Here is a 17,229-nt window from a genome sequence, read left to right as displayed (position 1 = left end):
CAAGGCCACAATGGCAGTAGGGGATGGCACCAGCCCTGTGCCTGTTGTCTTTTAAATGTTGTGCTTGATTTAGCTTGCCTGGTGCAATGGAATAGTCCCAAAAGTGCAAACCCCACTCACCCATCTGGCACTCCAGACAGGCTCAAGCAAACGCTCAAACAACAGGCTGAATGAAATCAACTTGAACTTTAATACTGTTGGTCCTACTTCAGGAAACCTCACATGCTGACAGCTTTCTGACTAGCTGGAGGATCCAGTGTTACACCTCCTCACAGTAATATTATGCCAGTAAGTATCTGAAGGCAAATGCACAAACATACAGAGATAGTCCTGAGGTAACCAAATACTGTATATGAACAATGTTGTGTATTTTGAAGTGTTCTTGTGGGTTGGCTAAGGCTAAATGCCCGAGGAGGCAGAGTAACCTATTATGCTTTTGAGAATAGAATGTTGATGCCTGGACGATGTAGAAACGATGTAGAATTGCATCATTTAAAATGTAGGCTTTTCTTAAATACGTCTGCAAGACATCTTGCCAATTAACAAACTATGTCTAAACTGCATCTTCCCAATGCGTAATGTATATAGGTTACATTGTGCCTACGTTGGGCAGAGGTTTGTGTGCTGTCTGGGATCAGGCATCAAATCAGCACGAAATGACAGGGGGAGAACATCATCATTGAAAGCACATAGAACATCATACATATTTATTGCCTGATGATCTTCCTTGATTTTTGGGGACGGCAGGTAGCCTAGAGGTTAGAACATTGGACCAGTATCCGAAAGGTTGCTGGATTGAATCCCCGAGCTGACAAGAGTAAAAATCTGTCGTTCTGCCCCTGAACAAGGCAGTTAACCCACTGTTCCTAGGCCGTCATTGTAAATAAGAATTTGTTCTTAACTGACTTGCCTAGACTGTGGAGTTTTTCAGGATAAAAAAATTAACAGAAAGGAGCTAAGCACAGCCAAAGTCATAGAGGACAACCTGATTCAGTCTGCTTTCCACCAGACACTGGGAGATGACTTCACCTTTCAGCTGGACAACAACCTAAAACACACATCTACACTGAGGTTCTATACCAAGACGACATTGAATGTTCCTGAGGGGACTAGTTACAGGTTTGACTTGAAAATATATGGCAAGACTTGAAAGTGTCCATCTAGCATTGATCAACAACCAACTTGACAGAGCTTGAAGAATTTTGAAAAAGAATAATGGGCAAATATTGTACAATCCAAGGCAATTAAGACTTACCCAGAAAGACCCGCGGCTGTAATCGCTGCCAAAGGTGATTGTAAGGTATGTTTTTTTTCGATGTGCTACAGGCCAGAACAAGCCTGTTTGACATGTTGTTTTGCATATGGATGTGGATTAATCTGGATCATAACAGTCTTCTAGTGTTGTGATGACAGAGGCTGTGGTCATAGAGCTGTGTGGTCTTCAGTGTGCTGGGAACATGGTCAATTAAAGACCTGTTGTGACGTTAACTCATTTATTTATTCATCACTTTGTTCATCTTACCAGGTTGGTGGTTTACTGGGAACTAATTCATGATATAGTCTTATATTTTGGTTTATCTTGTCAGAGAACACACTGCAGGTCTGATATAAGATGGCGCTACAAGATGGCGTAGCAGTCAGACGTCTTTGTCTTGTCTCGTCCCATGTATATATATTTTTATATATTTTTCTTTGCATTTAAAAAAATATTTTTCCTAAACCTCAACTTCAAAATACTCTCCTGCAACCCGCCTCACCCAATGTGGTGTGGATCTGTTTTTTTCTAAAGTATTTCTATTTACCTCCGAACTGGAATACCTCAACTGAAGCTGGCTAGCTAACTAGCTACCAGCTATCAGTCAGTTAACCACTGCTAGCGGTCATCAGCTAACCTTTAGCTCGGAAAGCTCTCGCCATTTCGTACAACACGTTTCAAACCAGAGCATACCAGACCTAGTTTTCTCTCCATATCTCCGGATTCCTGCCGCAAACTCTGAACCTTTTCATCTGGATCATCGCAGCTAGCTAACCGCAACCCGGGTTGACTACTCCTGGCTAACGTTTCCGTCCCGGAGCTAGCACCAACTAGCCTGGAGCTCGCACCAACTAGCCTGGAGCTAGCCCATGCTAGACCCATCTCCCGGCTAGGGCTCCTGGGCTACTCCTGAAGCCCACTCCTTGGCTACAATATCCGGACCCCTTCTACTGCCGGTATGGGGCACGGAACCCCGCCGATCCTTCACGACTGGAATACCGATATAATCTTGCTGAGGATCCCAACAGGCACCTCAGACGCGACGTCCCCTGAAGGCCCATTCTGCTAACCGCGGCCTGCTAGCTATCTATAGCATATTGGACTGTTAGCTGATCCATTGGCCAGTTTCTTGGCCCACTATAGGAGTACCCATTTTGTCAATTGGACTTGGACCCCTCTGCTACTTGGAACCCTACTAATTCCACGACTGGTCTATCGACGTCACCGCACGAGGAGGCAAAAACAGACATTCCCCATCGCGACGTCCCTCAGCCCCGGCCTGCTAATTGCTAGTTTGCAAGCCCCGGCCTGCTAACTGTCTGAATCGCCGTGTCCCCAGCCAGCCCAACCACTCACTGGACCCATACGATCACTTGGCTAAGCATGCCTCTCTCTAATATCAATATGCCTTGTCCATTACTGTCCTGGTTAGTGATTACTGTCTTATTTCACTGTAGAGCCTCTAGCCCTGCTCAATATGCCTTAACCAACCATGTTGTTCCACCTCCCACTTATGTGATGACATCACCTGGTTTAAACGTCTCTAGAGACTATATCTCTCTCATCATTACTCAATGCCTAGGTTTACCTCCAATGTACTCTCTTCCTACCATAACTTTGTCTGTACATTATGCCTTGAATCTATGCTATCGTGCCCAGAAACCTGCTCCCTTTACTCTCTGTTCCAAACGTGCTAGACGGCCAGTTCTCATAGCCTTTAGCCGTACCCTTATCCTACTCCTCCTCTGCTCCTCTGGTGATGTAGAGGTTAATCCAGGCCCTGCAGCCCCCAGCACCACTCCCATTCCCCAGGCGCTCTCATTTGTTGACTTCTGTAACCGTAAAAGCCTTGGTTTCATGCATGTTAACATTAGAAGCCTACTCCCTAAGTTTGCTTTATTCACTACTTTAGGACATTCTGCCAACCCGGATGTCTTAGCCGTGTCTGAATCCTGTCTTAGGAAAACCTCCAAAAACCCTGAAATCTCCATCCCTAACTATAACATTTTCCGCCAAGATAGAACTGCCAAAGGGGGCATTGTTGCAATCTACTGCAGAGATAGCCTGCAGAGTTCTGTCTTACTAACCAGGTATGTACCAAAACAATTCGAGCTTCTACTTCTAAAAATTCACCTTTCCAGAAACAAGTCTCTCACTGTTGCCGCTTGCTATAGACCACCCTCTGCCCCCAGCTGTGCCCTGGAGACCATATGTGAATTGATTGCCCCCCATCTATCTTCTGAGCTCATGCTGCTAGGTGACCTAAACTGGGACATGCTTAACACCCTGGCCATCCTACAATCTAAGCTTGATGCCCTCAATCTCACACAAATTATCTATGAACCTACCAGGTACAACCCCAAATCCGTCAAAACGGGCACCCTCATAGATATCATCCTAACTAACTCGCCCTCCAAATACACCTCTGCTGTTTTCAGCCAAGATCTCAGCAATCACTGCCTCATTGCCTGCATCCGTAATGGGTCTGCGGTCAAACGACCACCCCTCATCACTGCCAAACGCTCCCTAAAACACTTCAGCGAACAGGCCTTTCTAATCGACCTGGCCGGGGTATCCTGGAATGACATTGACCTCATTCTGTCAGTAGAAGATGCCTGGTTATTCTTTAAAAGTGCCTTCCTCACCATTTTAAATAAGCATGCTCCATTCAAAAAATGTAGAACCAGGAATAGATATAGCCCTTGGTTCACTCCAGCTGCAAAATCTGGACCCCTACAAATCAGCCGGGCTAGACAATCTGGACCCTCTCTTTCTAAAATGATCTGCCAAAATTGTTGCAACCCCTATTACTAGCCTGTTCAACCTCTCTTTTGTATCGTCTGAGATTCCCATAGATTGGAAAGCTGCCGTGATCATCCCCCTCTTCAAACGGGGAGACACTCTAGACCCAAACTGCTACAGACCTATATCTATTCTACCCTGCCTTTCTAAGGTCTTTGAAAACCAAGTTAACAAACAGATTACCGACCATTTTGAATCCAACCGTACCTTCTCCGCTATGCAATCTGGTTTCAGAGCTGGTCATGGGTGCACCTCAGCCACGCTCTGGGTCCTAAACGATATCATAACCGCCATCGATAAGAGACATTACTGTGCAGCCGTATTCATCGACCTGGCTAAGGCTTTCGACTCTGTCAATCACAACATTGGCAGACTCAACAGCCTTGGTTTCTCAAATGATTACCTCGCTTGGTTCAACAACTACTTCTCCGATAGAGTTCAGTATGTCAAATCGGTGGGCCTGTTGTCCGGACCTCTGGCAGTCTCTATGGGGGTGCCACAGGGTTCAATTCTCGGGTCAACTCTCTTCTCTGTATATATCAATGATGTAGCTCTCGCAGCTGGTGATTCTTTGATCCACCTCTACGCAGACGACACCATTCTGTTTACCTCTGGCCCTTCGTTGGACACTGTGTTAACTAACCTCCAGATGAGCTTCAATGCCATACAACTCTCCTTCCGTGGCCTACAACTGTCCTTAAATGCAAGTAAAACTAAATGCATGCTCTTCAACCGATCGCTGCCCGCACCTGCCCGCCCGTCCAGCATCACTTCTCTGGACGGTTCTGACTTAGATTATGTGGACAACTACAAATACCCAGGTGTTTGGTTAAACTGTAAACTCTCCTTCCAGACTCACAATAAACATCTCCAATCCAAAATTAAATCTAGAATCGGCTTCCTATTTTGCAACAAAGCATCCTTCACTCACGCTGCCAAACATACCCTCGTAAAACTGACCATCCTACCGATCCTCGACTTCGGCGATGTCATTTACAAAATAGCCTCCAACACTCCACTCAACAAATTGGATGCAGTCTATTACAGTGCCATCCGTTTTGTCACCAAAGCCCCATATACTACCCACCACTGCGACCTGTACGCTCTCGTTGGCTGGCCCTCGCATCATACTCGTCGCCAAACCCACTGGCTCCAGGTCATCTATAAGTCTCTGCTAGGTAAAGCCCCGCCTTATCTCAGCTCACTGGTCACCATAGCAGCACCCACCTGTAGCACGCGCTCCAGCAGGTATATCTCACTGGTCACCCCCAAAGCCAATTCTTCCTTTGGCCGCCTCTCCTTCCAGTTCTCTGCTGCCAATGACTGGAACGAACTGCACAAATCTCTGAAGCTGGAGACTCTTACCTCCCTCACTAGCTTTAAGCACCAGCTGTCAGAGCAACTCACAGATCACTGCACCTGTACATAGCTCATCTGTAAATAGCCCATCCAATCTACCTCATCCCCATACTGTATTTATTTATTTATCTTGCGCCTTTGCATCCCAGAATCTCAACTTGCACATTCATCCTCTGCACATCCTACCATTCCAGTGTTTAATTGCTATATTGTAATTACTTTGCCACCATGGCCTATTTATTGCCTTATCTCTCTTATCCTACCTCATTTGCACATGCTGTATATAGATTTTCCTACTGTATTATTGTATGTTTGTTTATTCCATGTGTAACTCTGTGTTGTTGTATGTGTCGAACTGCTTTGCTTTATCTTGGTCAGGTCGCAGTTGTAAATGAGAACTTGTTCTCAACTAGCCTACCTGGTTAAATAACAGTTACACCAGGTTGTCTGGACCAGAACACACTGCAGGTCTGATGTAACAGTTACACCAGGTTGTCTGGACCAGAACACACTGCAGGTCTGATATAACAGTTACACCAGGTTGTCTGGACCAGAACACACTGCAGGCCTGATATAACAGTTACACCAGGTTGTCTGGACCAGAACACACTGCAGGCCTGATATAACAGTTACACCAGGTTGTCTGGACCAGAACACACTGCAGGTCTGATATAACAGTTACACCAGGTTGTCTGGACCAGAACACACTGCAGGCCTGATGTAACAGTTACACCAGGTTGTCTGGATCAGAACACACTGCAGGCCTGATATAACAGTTACACCAGGTTGTCTGGACCAGAACACACTGCAGGTCTGTTATAACAGTTACACCAGGTTGTCTGGATCAGAACACACTGCAGGCCTGATATAACAGTTACACCAGGTCGTTCTTCTCCACGTCTCTTTTGGTCGTCCTGGATTTCTCTTCCCATCCTGTGTACTGTGTATTAATTGCAGGCTGTGTTTTGGTGATAGTCTGCATACTATATGTCCCAGCCATTGCCATCTTTTGTTCTTCACCATCAAGGTCAAGGGTGTTGTGTCTGTCTCAAATTAAACGTCCCCTCAAACAGATCTTTATTCATCCATTGTCAGTGGAAATGTGTATATTTCCTGCCACAGACAGTACCCAACCCTCTGAAACACTGTTCACGTAACAGGCAATTAAACAATTAAGATATATTTCATCTGAAAATGTTTATTGAAAACATAAATACATTTGCCCAATAAGCACTTGTTGTCTTTAAAAGACATTGTTACAGTTGTTGTTTAGCTAAAATGGTTCTATGTAGATCTTTTAGGGGTCTCGTATATTAAGAATGCAATAAAACCCCTTTAAGTTGTATCTAGATATTATTTTCTAAGAGTATAGTGAGTGACATTGTGTGCATTGAGTGTTGACTTATTTGATGACCTGGAGCGAGTTTGCATAGGTTTTCTGAAGAATCAATTTACATCATGTTTTTGTACCAAGATTAGCCAAAATCATGTGTTCTTAGGGAAATGCTTAGGGGGTTGGGGTGTGGAAATTACCTGGACAGGTAGGATAAAAGACGTAACAGCAGAGAGGCAACTCATTCTCTGGACCACATCGCAGTCTGCTTCTACCAACTCCAGAATCTCCAGGTTAGTTGAACTTTATTATTATTGTTGTCCTAGGAGGAAGGGTTTTCTAGACAATGTGTGTCTGCTTCTGCTTTGCTTGTTCTTTGGAGTCTGGAATGCCCAGGTTACTGTAAAATGTCTTTGTGACAAATGCTGATGTAAAAAAAGGATTTAGAAATTAATTGATTAATTGATTGGTTGGTTAATTGATTGACTTATTGTCCAACCTGGACGGGGGTGTTTTTTGTGTAGGAAAGGATGAGGCACCAGGGTGTGTTAGTGCTGGTCACTCTGCTGGGTTTCCTGTTGGCAAACCAGCTCAACCAGGTTAACGCTAAGGAAGGTATGTCTAGTGTGTGTGTGTTTGTATGTTGTGTGTGTAAATTTTTTCTTACCTTATCAGGACCACAATCTCCTGACAAGTCACTAGAATGTCCTGACAAGTCACTAGAATGTCCGGACAAGCCACTAGAATATCCCGACAAGCCACTAGAATGTCCCGACAAGCCACTAGTGTCCCGACAAGCCACTAGAATATCCCGACAAGCCACTAGAATATCCCGACAAGCCACTAGAATATCCCGACAAGCCACTAGAATATCCCGACAAGCCACTAGAATATCCCGACAAGCCACTAGAATATCCCGACAAGCCACTAGTGTCCCGACAAGCCACTAGAATATCCCGACAAGCCACTAGAATGTCCCGACAAGCCACTAGAATGTCCCGACAAGCCACTAGAATATCCCGACAAGCCACTAGAATATCCCGACAAGCCACTAGAATATCCCGACAAGCCACTAGAATGTCCCGACAAGCCACTAGAATGTCCCGACAAGCCACTAGTGTCCCGACAAGCCACTAGTGTCCTGACAAGCCACTAGAATGTCCCGACAAATCACTAGAATGTCCTGACAAGGTAGGAGAACAAGAAAAATGTTGAAACGTCAGGACTTTTGTCATGTCCTGAATTAGTTTAAATGCTATTTTAGGTTTAAGGGTTAGGTTTAGGGTTTGAGGTTAAGGTTAGAGTTGGGGTTAAGATTAAGGTTAGGGTTAAAGTCAGGGTAAGGTTATGGGGGTCAGGGTTAGGTTTAGGCTTAGGAAAAATAAGATTTTGAATGGGAATACATTTGTACTCCACAAAAAGTCCTGAAAATGCACGAAAACAAAGCTGTTTGTGTGTTTAAAAGAGAAAGGTGTTTTTGAGTATGTAAAAGATGCATCGTTTTAATACAGTTCAATAAATTGTACTGCATGTCCTCTCTGACAGATGTGGCTGTCAGTGGGCCCCGAAAACTGGATTCTGCAGAGATTGATCCTATTGCTGACAAGCAGGGTAAGTGTGTATGTTTCTCTTGGTTTTCTATCTATCTATCTATCTATCTATCTATCTATCTATCTATCTATCTATCTATCTATCTATCTATCTATCTATCTATCTATCTATCTATCTATCTATCTATCTATCTATCTATCTATCTATCTATCTATCTATCTATCTATCTATCTATCTATCTATCTATCTATCTATCTATCTATTCAAGGGGCTTTATTGACATGGGAAACATGTGTTAACATTGCCAAAGCAAGTGAGGTAGATAATATACAAAAGTGAAGTAAACAATAAAAATTAACAGTAAACATTACACTTACAGAAGTTTCAAAACAATAAAGACATTACAAATGTCATATTATATATATATACAGTGTTGTAACAATGTACAAATGGTTAAAGTACACAATGGAAAATAAATAAGCATAAATATGGGTTGTATTTACAATGGTGTTTGTTCTTCACTGGTTGCCCTTTTCTTGTGGCAACAGGTCACAAATCTTGCTGCTGTGATGGCACACTGTGGAATTTCACCCAGTAGATATGGGAGTTTATCAAATTTGGATTTGTTTTCGAATTCTTTGTGGATCTGTGTAATCTGAGGGAAATATGTCTCTCTAATATGGTCATACATTGGGCAGGAGGTTAGGAAGTGCAGCTCAGTTTCCACCTCATTTTGTGGGCAGTGAGCACATAGCCTGTCTTCTCTTGAGAGCCATGTCTGCCTACGGCGGCCTTTCTCAATAGCAAGGCTATGCTCACTGAGTCTGTATCTATCTATCTATCTATCTATCTATCTATCTATCTATCTATCTATCTATCTATCTATCTATCTATCTATCTATCTATCTATCTATCTATCTATCTATCTATCTATCTATCTATCTATCTATCTATCTATCTATCTATCTATCTATCTATCTACAAATAATAATGAAAGTAGACACTTGTGTTTCATTTAATAACTTTTGTTTAATCTTTCTCTGAAAAGACTCTTTGCCTCAAGAAGAACCAGAGGCTCAAAATGACGGTAAGTGAATCTCTCTACAACATAGTACATTGATACTAACTTTACTACTACCAGTAATGATAATAATGTAGCTTGCTGAGCAGTCAATACCTAGCTGGAACTAGTGTGTACATGTCCTGCCACACTCCCAGATAATGATGTCTCTTATACTATGTACAGTATGACAGCTGATATTGAAAGTAGACACTTGTGTTTAATTTTTAATAACTTTTGTTGAATCTTTCTCTGAAAAGACTCTTTGCCCCAAGAAGAACTAGAGGCTCAAAATGACGGTAAATTAATCTCTCTACAACATAGTACATTGATACTAACTTTACTACTACCAGTAATGATAATAATGTAGCTTGCTGAGCAGTCAATACCTAGCTGGAACTAGTGTGTACATGTCCTGACACACTCCCAGATAATGATGTCTCTTATACTATGTACAGTATGACAGCTGATATTGATATGAATATTTCATATGTACAGAGGCAGCTGCAGTAGGATTACTGCAGGAGATGCAGGGGACACCCAAATCAGAGAAGTTGCAAAATCTGTTTTGGGGATGGCGTTACAGATTTCGCAGGATTTACTGGAATCTCAGACGTTTCAACCAGCGGCTGATCAGGCGTCTCCGACGTCTCCGACGTCTCAGACGTATCATGGGTCGTAGATGGAGGCTCTATCCGCATTGTGGATAAGCACCTGTAAGTCCTACTCTTTCTTTGAGAGGTGAGATGTCTGTGTGACCTGGATATCTGAAAGTAAAGTAATGTCATAAAGTCAGGAGGGAGGGTAAATACATCACATCCTGGACATCTGAAAGTAAAGTCATGTATTTACCTTCCCTCCTGACTTTATGACATCACATCCTGGACATCTGATCTGCATCCACCACCTGGGTTCTTTAATCCTGCCTCCACTGATACAACAACCAATTAGAAACAAGTGTTTGTACAAATTAGTATTATAGCATTATCAAAAGTTACAGTAATATATATATATATATGTGTGTGTGTGTTGCCATAAGGTATTGAGGATCCTCTCCTGTCTCCATATTGAATGGACCACTATGGAACTCACACGTCACCTGACATCACCTGCCATTATTACCAACGGACGCAGATCTGCACATCACAATATATCCATCCATTGTACCGTCCATATCTTCTGAATGTACCGTCCATATCTTCTGAATGTACCATCCATATCTTCTGAATGTACCGTCCATATCTTCTGAATGTACCGTCCATATCTTCTGAATGTACCGTCCATATCTTCTGAATGTACCGTCCATATCTTCTGAATGTACCGTCCATATCTTCTGAATGTACCGTCCATATCTTCTGAATGTACCATCCATATCTTCTGAATGTACCGTCCATATCTTCTGAATGTACCGTCCATATCTTCTGAATGTACCGTCCATATCTTCTGAATGTACCGTCCATATCTTCTGAATGTACCGTCCATATCTTCTGAATGTACCATCCATATCTTCTGAATGTACCGTCCATATCTTCTGAATGTACCGTCCATATCTTCTGAATGTACCGTCCATATCTTCTGAATGTACCGTCCATATCTTCTGATTGTACATCAGTATTAATGATGTGATTGATAAACAATGACGATGTGAATTCATGGTGGAAACGTTGTATGGCTCACCAGTTTATCTGTAATCCTTCAATAAACCTATATTAAGCATCATACATTTGTTAGCTGTGATTTTAAAATCTGCCAAATATATTAAAACCTCCCTCTCTTTCCTTGTCTGATTGGCTGTTCAGGGGTTGTAGAAGCCTCCCTCTCTTTGCTCATCTGATTGACAGATCAGTAGTTGTCATCATGTTGCTAGGTAGAGTAGGGTGATATGCTAGTTTACACACTCTGCATGTGTCCTAAATGGCACTCTATTCTGTCCAGAACCCCGTGGTCTCTGGTCTAAAGTAATGCACTGCATAGAGAATGTGGTACCATTTGGAATGCAGTCTATCATGTACTTCCTGCTGACTTTATAGATCAAAGGTCACACTGGGGGATCTAGACACTGAGCAACAGGAAGATTAAAGGTCACATTAGGGGAACTAGACACTGGCCAACAGAAAACATTTCACTATCTCTGCTCTGACTCTACCTTGTGGACATGAGTTGTAGTTACATCTTTGGTTTCCGGGATTCATCCGATGACTTAATTAATAAACTTTCACTTTCAAGTTAAAATCCTTAGTTGCTACATACAGTTTTGGACTTATAAATGAATGTTATATCCATTGATTCTCCAATAAAATAACTTACAAATGCATCATGAGCAGTCTGAGAACCTGAGCACTCTGGAACAGGTTTTCATCAAGGATCTCTCTGTACTTTGCTCTGTTCACCTTTCCCTCGATCCTGACTAGTCTCTCAGTCCCTGCCACTGAAAAACATCCCCACAGCATGATGCTGCCACCACCATGCTTCATCATAGGGATGGTGCATGTTTCCTCCAGAGCACTCAGGACCTCAGACTGGGGTGAAGGTTCACCTTCCAACAGGACAACGACCCTAAACACTCAGGCAAGACAACGCAGGTGTGGCTTCGGGACAAATCTCTGAATGTCCTTGAGTGGCCCAGCCAGAGACCAGACTTTAACCTGATTGAGCATCTCTGGAGAGACCGGAAATAGCTGTGCCACAACGCTCCCCATCCAACCTGACAGAGCTTGAGAGAATCTGCAGAGAAGATTGGGACAAACTCCCCAAATACAGGTGTGCCAAGCTTGTAGCGTCATGCCCAAGAAGACTCAAGGCTGTAATCACTGCCAAAGGTGCTTCAACAAAGTACTGAGTAAAGGGTCTGAATACTTATGTAAATGTGATATTTGAGTTGTTGTATATTTTTCAACAATTTCCTGTTTTTGCTTTGTCATTATGGGGTATTGTGATGTCATTATGGGGTATTGTGATGTCATTATGGGGTATTGTGAAAAGGAAAATTCAAGATATATATTTCCACTGAGCTGCGCTTCGATAGATGGGTCGAAGATGGAAGCCTGGTTTGCTCAGCAGAGATCGCCATTGACCTTTGAAGAATCTATCTGGTCGTAATGTTGTCGAGCGGATACGTTATAGCCTGTCGTTGTTATTAGGAGATTGTCTGTCCTACGCCACGTACGTTTACAGCTGCAGCTGATACATCCTAGAAGTCGAGTTATCACTTCTTCTTTAGTCAATAAGAGTTCAAAGTTCATACCATTTTGCCATAATTAGCTCGTGCTGAATTCTGGCTAGTCTAGTAGAAATTCATCCTTCCAGCGTAGTGATCGTCACCTCCACGTGATCTGGTCTCATGTACATTTCGTTATGTAGAGTGAATATTCAACCATTCTCAACCACAGCTCACGCTGGGGTTTGCGTAGTCTGATGTGAATTGGGTCACGGGGGCTTTATACTGGGGAAGAGAAGGGCATGTTTCATCCCTCTCCAACCAATGTCTGTTCAGTTGGGCGTGGCCACCGAGTAAGCATAAAATGACTTATGAAAACAATTCTCTCATTTAGAAAGATAAAATTACATTTAATATTTTCACAAATAGTTTCATATTTAAACATTTAAATTGCATAACAATTCCATGTGAATCTGATGACTAGAATGTGTAGACTTTCCAAGATATAATTTATGCCGTCCTATCATCAGTAATAATGTCTCAGAAGACAACTGATCTGACATCATATTCTTTAAGTAACAACGGACACTTTCAACTGGTTGGATTACAGAAATATTGTTCCATTCCCCAACCTTTTGATGTTACCATATACTGTCTCTATGTTAAAAAAAGTATTTCCAAGAGTCCATTCTGTAGAGTGGAGAGAGAAAAGGGGAAAAGGTATTTATGGTGGGGGGGGGGGGGGGGTCATAAACCTCACCCAACAGGATAACGTCATGACACATGTTTTAGATCTGCAATGGCACACCTGTAAGAACCCTCTTCGTGCTGTGTCCAGGACGGTTGCAGAGTATGTCCTGCTCCAGCTTGCTTTGGATGAAGGGGAGACTGGCACTCCTACTTTGATATTCACTGGTTAACCTGTCCTTACACCTTTTGGTCCTGCTGTGTGTGTATGTGCGTGCGTGCAGGACTGTTGCAGAGTACTGCCCCAAGCTGCAGTCTCTGAAGGTGAACCACTGTCACAACGTGACTGAGTCCAGTCTGGACCCCCTGCGGAAGAGGAACGTTGAGATTGACGTGGAGCCACCACTACAGAGGGCCCTTGTGCTGCTGCAGGTATGAAGGCGAAGGACACACTCATGTACAATTATTACTGTCATTTATAACACAACAATTAGTGTATTTGAATAATCACATATCACCCCCCAGTTTTAACACTTAAGAACATCCGGCATCCTATACATTTAATGTGAAGGGCTGAACACACAGCGTCTTGTATTGTTTCACTGAGGCATTGATGAAAGCAATTGTACTGTAAGGACCATACAAAACAAAATGTCCATCTGAAAGGATTTGAAGTATCATCTATAATGTATTGTTGTTCTCTGTCTATTTCCCTGGTGATACTGCAGGATGTGGTGGGGTTCGCTCCCTTCATCAACCTCCAGATCTACGCTAAAGTACATCTGTATTACTCACCCAACCAACTGGAAACAGGTAGGCTAGCTAGGCTAAGGAACATCTGTATTACTCATCCAACCAACTGGAAACAGGTAGGCTAGCTAGGCTAAAATACATCTGTATTACTCATCCAACCAACTGAAAACCGGTAGGCTAGCTAGGCTAAAGTACATCTGTATTACTCATCCAACCAACTGAAAACAGGTAGGCTAGCTAGGCTAAAATACATCTGTATTACTCCTCCAACCAACTGAAAACAGGTAGGCTAGCTAGGCTAAGGAACATCTGTATTACTCATCCAACCAACTGGAAACAGGTAGGCTAGCTAGGCTAAAGTACATCTGTATTACTCCTCCAACCAACTGGACACATGTAGGCTAGCTAGGCTAAATGACATCTGTATTACTCATCCAACCAACTGGAAACAGGTAGGCTAGCTAGGCTAAAATACATCTGTATTACTCATCCAACCAACTGAAAACCGGTAGGCTAGCTAGGCTAAAGTACATCTGTATTACTCATCCAACCAACTGAAAACAGGTAGGCTAGCTAGGCTAAAATACATCTGTATTACTCCTCCAACCAACTGAAAACAGGTAGGCTAGCTAGGCTAAGGAACATCTGTATTACTCATCCAACCAACTGGAAACAGGTAGGCTAGCTAGGCTAAAGGACATCTGTATTACTCATCCAACCAACTGGACACATGTAGGCTAGCTAGGCTAAATGACATCTGTATTACTCATCCAACCAACTGGAAACAGGTAGGCTAGCTAGGCTAAAATACATCTGTATTACTCATCCAACCAACTGAAAATAGGTAGGCTAGCTAGGCTAAAGGACATCTTTATTACTCATCCAACCAACTGGACACATGTAGGCTAGCTAGGCTAAATTACATCTGTATTACTCATCCAACCAACTGACAACATGTAGGCTAGCTAGGCTAAAATACATCTGTATTACTCATCTAACCAACTGGAAACATGTAGGCTAGCTAGGCTAAAGGACATCTGTATTACTCATCCAACCAACTGGAAACAGGTAGGCGAGCTAGGCTAAGGAACATCTGTATTACTCATCCAACCAACTGGAAACAGGTAGGCTAGTTAGGCTAAAATACATCTGTATTACTCATCCAACCAACTGAAAACCGGTAGGCTAGCTAGGCTAAAGTACATCTGTATTACTCATCCAACCAACTGAAAACAGGTAGGCTAGCTAGGCTAAAATACGTCTGTATTACTCCTCCAACCAACTGAAAACAGGTAGGCTAGCTAGGCTAAGGAACATCTGTATTACTCATCCAACCAACTGGAAACAGGTAGGCTAGCTAGGCTAAAGGACGTCTGTATTACTCCTCCAACCAACTGGACACATGTAGGCTAGCTAGGCTAAATGACATCTGTATTACTCATCCAACCAACTGGAAACAGGTAGGCTAGCTAGGCTAAAATACATCTGTATTACTCATCCAACCAACTGAAAACCGGTAGGCTAGCTAGGCTAAAGTACATCTGTATTACTCATCCAACCAACTGAAAACAGATAGGCTAGCTAGGCTAAAATACATCTGTATTACTCCTCCAACCAACTGAAAACAGGTAGGCTAGCTAGGCTAAGGAACATCTGTATTACTCATCCAACCAACTGGAAACAGGTAGGCTAGCTAGGCTAAAGGACATCTGTATTACTCATCCAACCAACTGGACACATGTAGGCTAGCTAGGCTAAATGACATCTGTATTACTCATCCAACCAACTGGAAACAGGTAGGCTAGCTAGGCTAAAATACATCTGTATTACTCATCCAACCAACTGAAAACAGGTAGGCTAGCTAGGCTAAAGGACATCTTTATTACTCATCCAACCAACTGGACACATGTAGGCTAGCTAGGCTAAATTACATCTGTATTACTCATCCAACCAACTGACAACAGGTAGGCTAGCTAGGCCAAAATACATCTGTATTACTCATCTAACCAACTGACAACAGGTAGGCTAGCTAGGCTAAAATACATCTGTATTACTCATCTAACCAACTGGAAACATGTAGGCTAGCTAGGCTAAAGGACATCTGTATTACTCATCCAACCAACTGGAAACATGTAGGCTAGCTAGGCTAAAATACATCTGTATTACTCATCTAACCAACTGGAAACATGTAGGCTAGCTAGGCTAAAGGACATCTGTATTACTCATCCAACCAACTGGAAACATGTAGGCTAGCTAGGCTAAAATACTTCGGTATTACTCCTCCTTCGAATTGGAAACAGGTAAGCTAGCTGACGCTTCTCAGAATCAGCTAAATATTTGAATCTTTTTGCTCTAAATACCTGTTTAGGTGTGTAATCCTATGTATTCATGCAGTATCAATGTTATGTAACTACAAATCTCCTGAAGTGTGCACTTGTTCACCACTCCCCATATATAAAGTATTGGATAGGTGTAGGTACGGGCTAGACCGTTTCCACAATGTTTATTATACCAGTAATTACCAGTAAATGCAGTGCATACTTAGGGACAAAGGACAGAATATTGGACTCTACTTTAATGTTCTGCAGTCTATGTAACCAGCGGTATTGTTTTTTTGCAGGTTTTCCTCCACTAGGAGAATGACCTGTTTCAATTGAAACACACCCTGTGTGCTGGGACGTCAATTAAGCAATTCAAGGACAAACAAAAACGGATGTATATGGGAAATATATTGTAGAACTTGTCTCTTATTTATTACAGTGATGTTGCAGATTATAATTATGCACTTAGGAAAAGACTGAAGGAAGCCATGCACTTTTCAGTAACGCTGTCATGAGTCCAAAAGATTCCTGCAGTATTTATTTGTATTTCATCACACCCTAACAACACTTTACATGTTCTTGTGATCTATAGCTTTAGAAAAGGACCATTCCAACCAAAGGAGAATATGTAACTATAAGAGCATATTGTTGAGTTTTTGTGTGTTTATTGACATGTTACTCTGCTAAATGTATGATACATACACCTCTAAATGTTTCATTCAGATTAGCTAGGTGAACTTTTATATATTAGGTAGGTACACTTTTTATATTAGGTAAATAAATGTATTATATTGTGTGTTTGCATTGACCTTACATTGACTGAAACTATGCTCTTACAATATCCTTTTTAATGGTAGTTGAGCTGATCAGTTCAGGCCTGGCCCACCATTTTGTTAAAATGTCATTTTAAAATGTTGTAAGAATCTGGATACCATGATCTTGAAATCCTCC

Source organism: Salvelinus namaycush, chromosome 22 (genome assembly GCF_016432855.1).
Source record: "Salvelinus namaycush isolate Seneca chromosome 22, SaNama_1.0, whole genome shotgun sequence".
NCBI lineage: Eukaryota > Metazoa > Chordata > Actinopteri > Salmoniformes > Salmonidae > Salvelinus > Salvelinus namaycush.
This window is presented reverse-complemented; position numbering follows the sequence as displayed.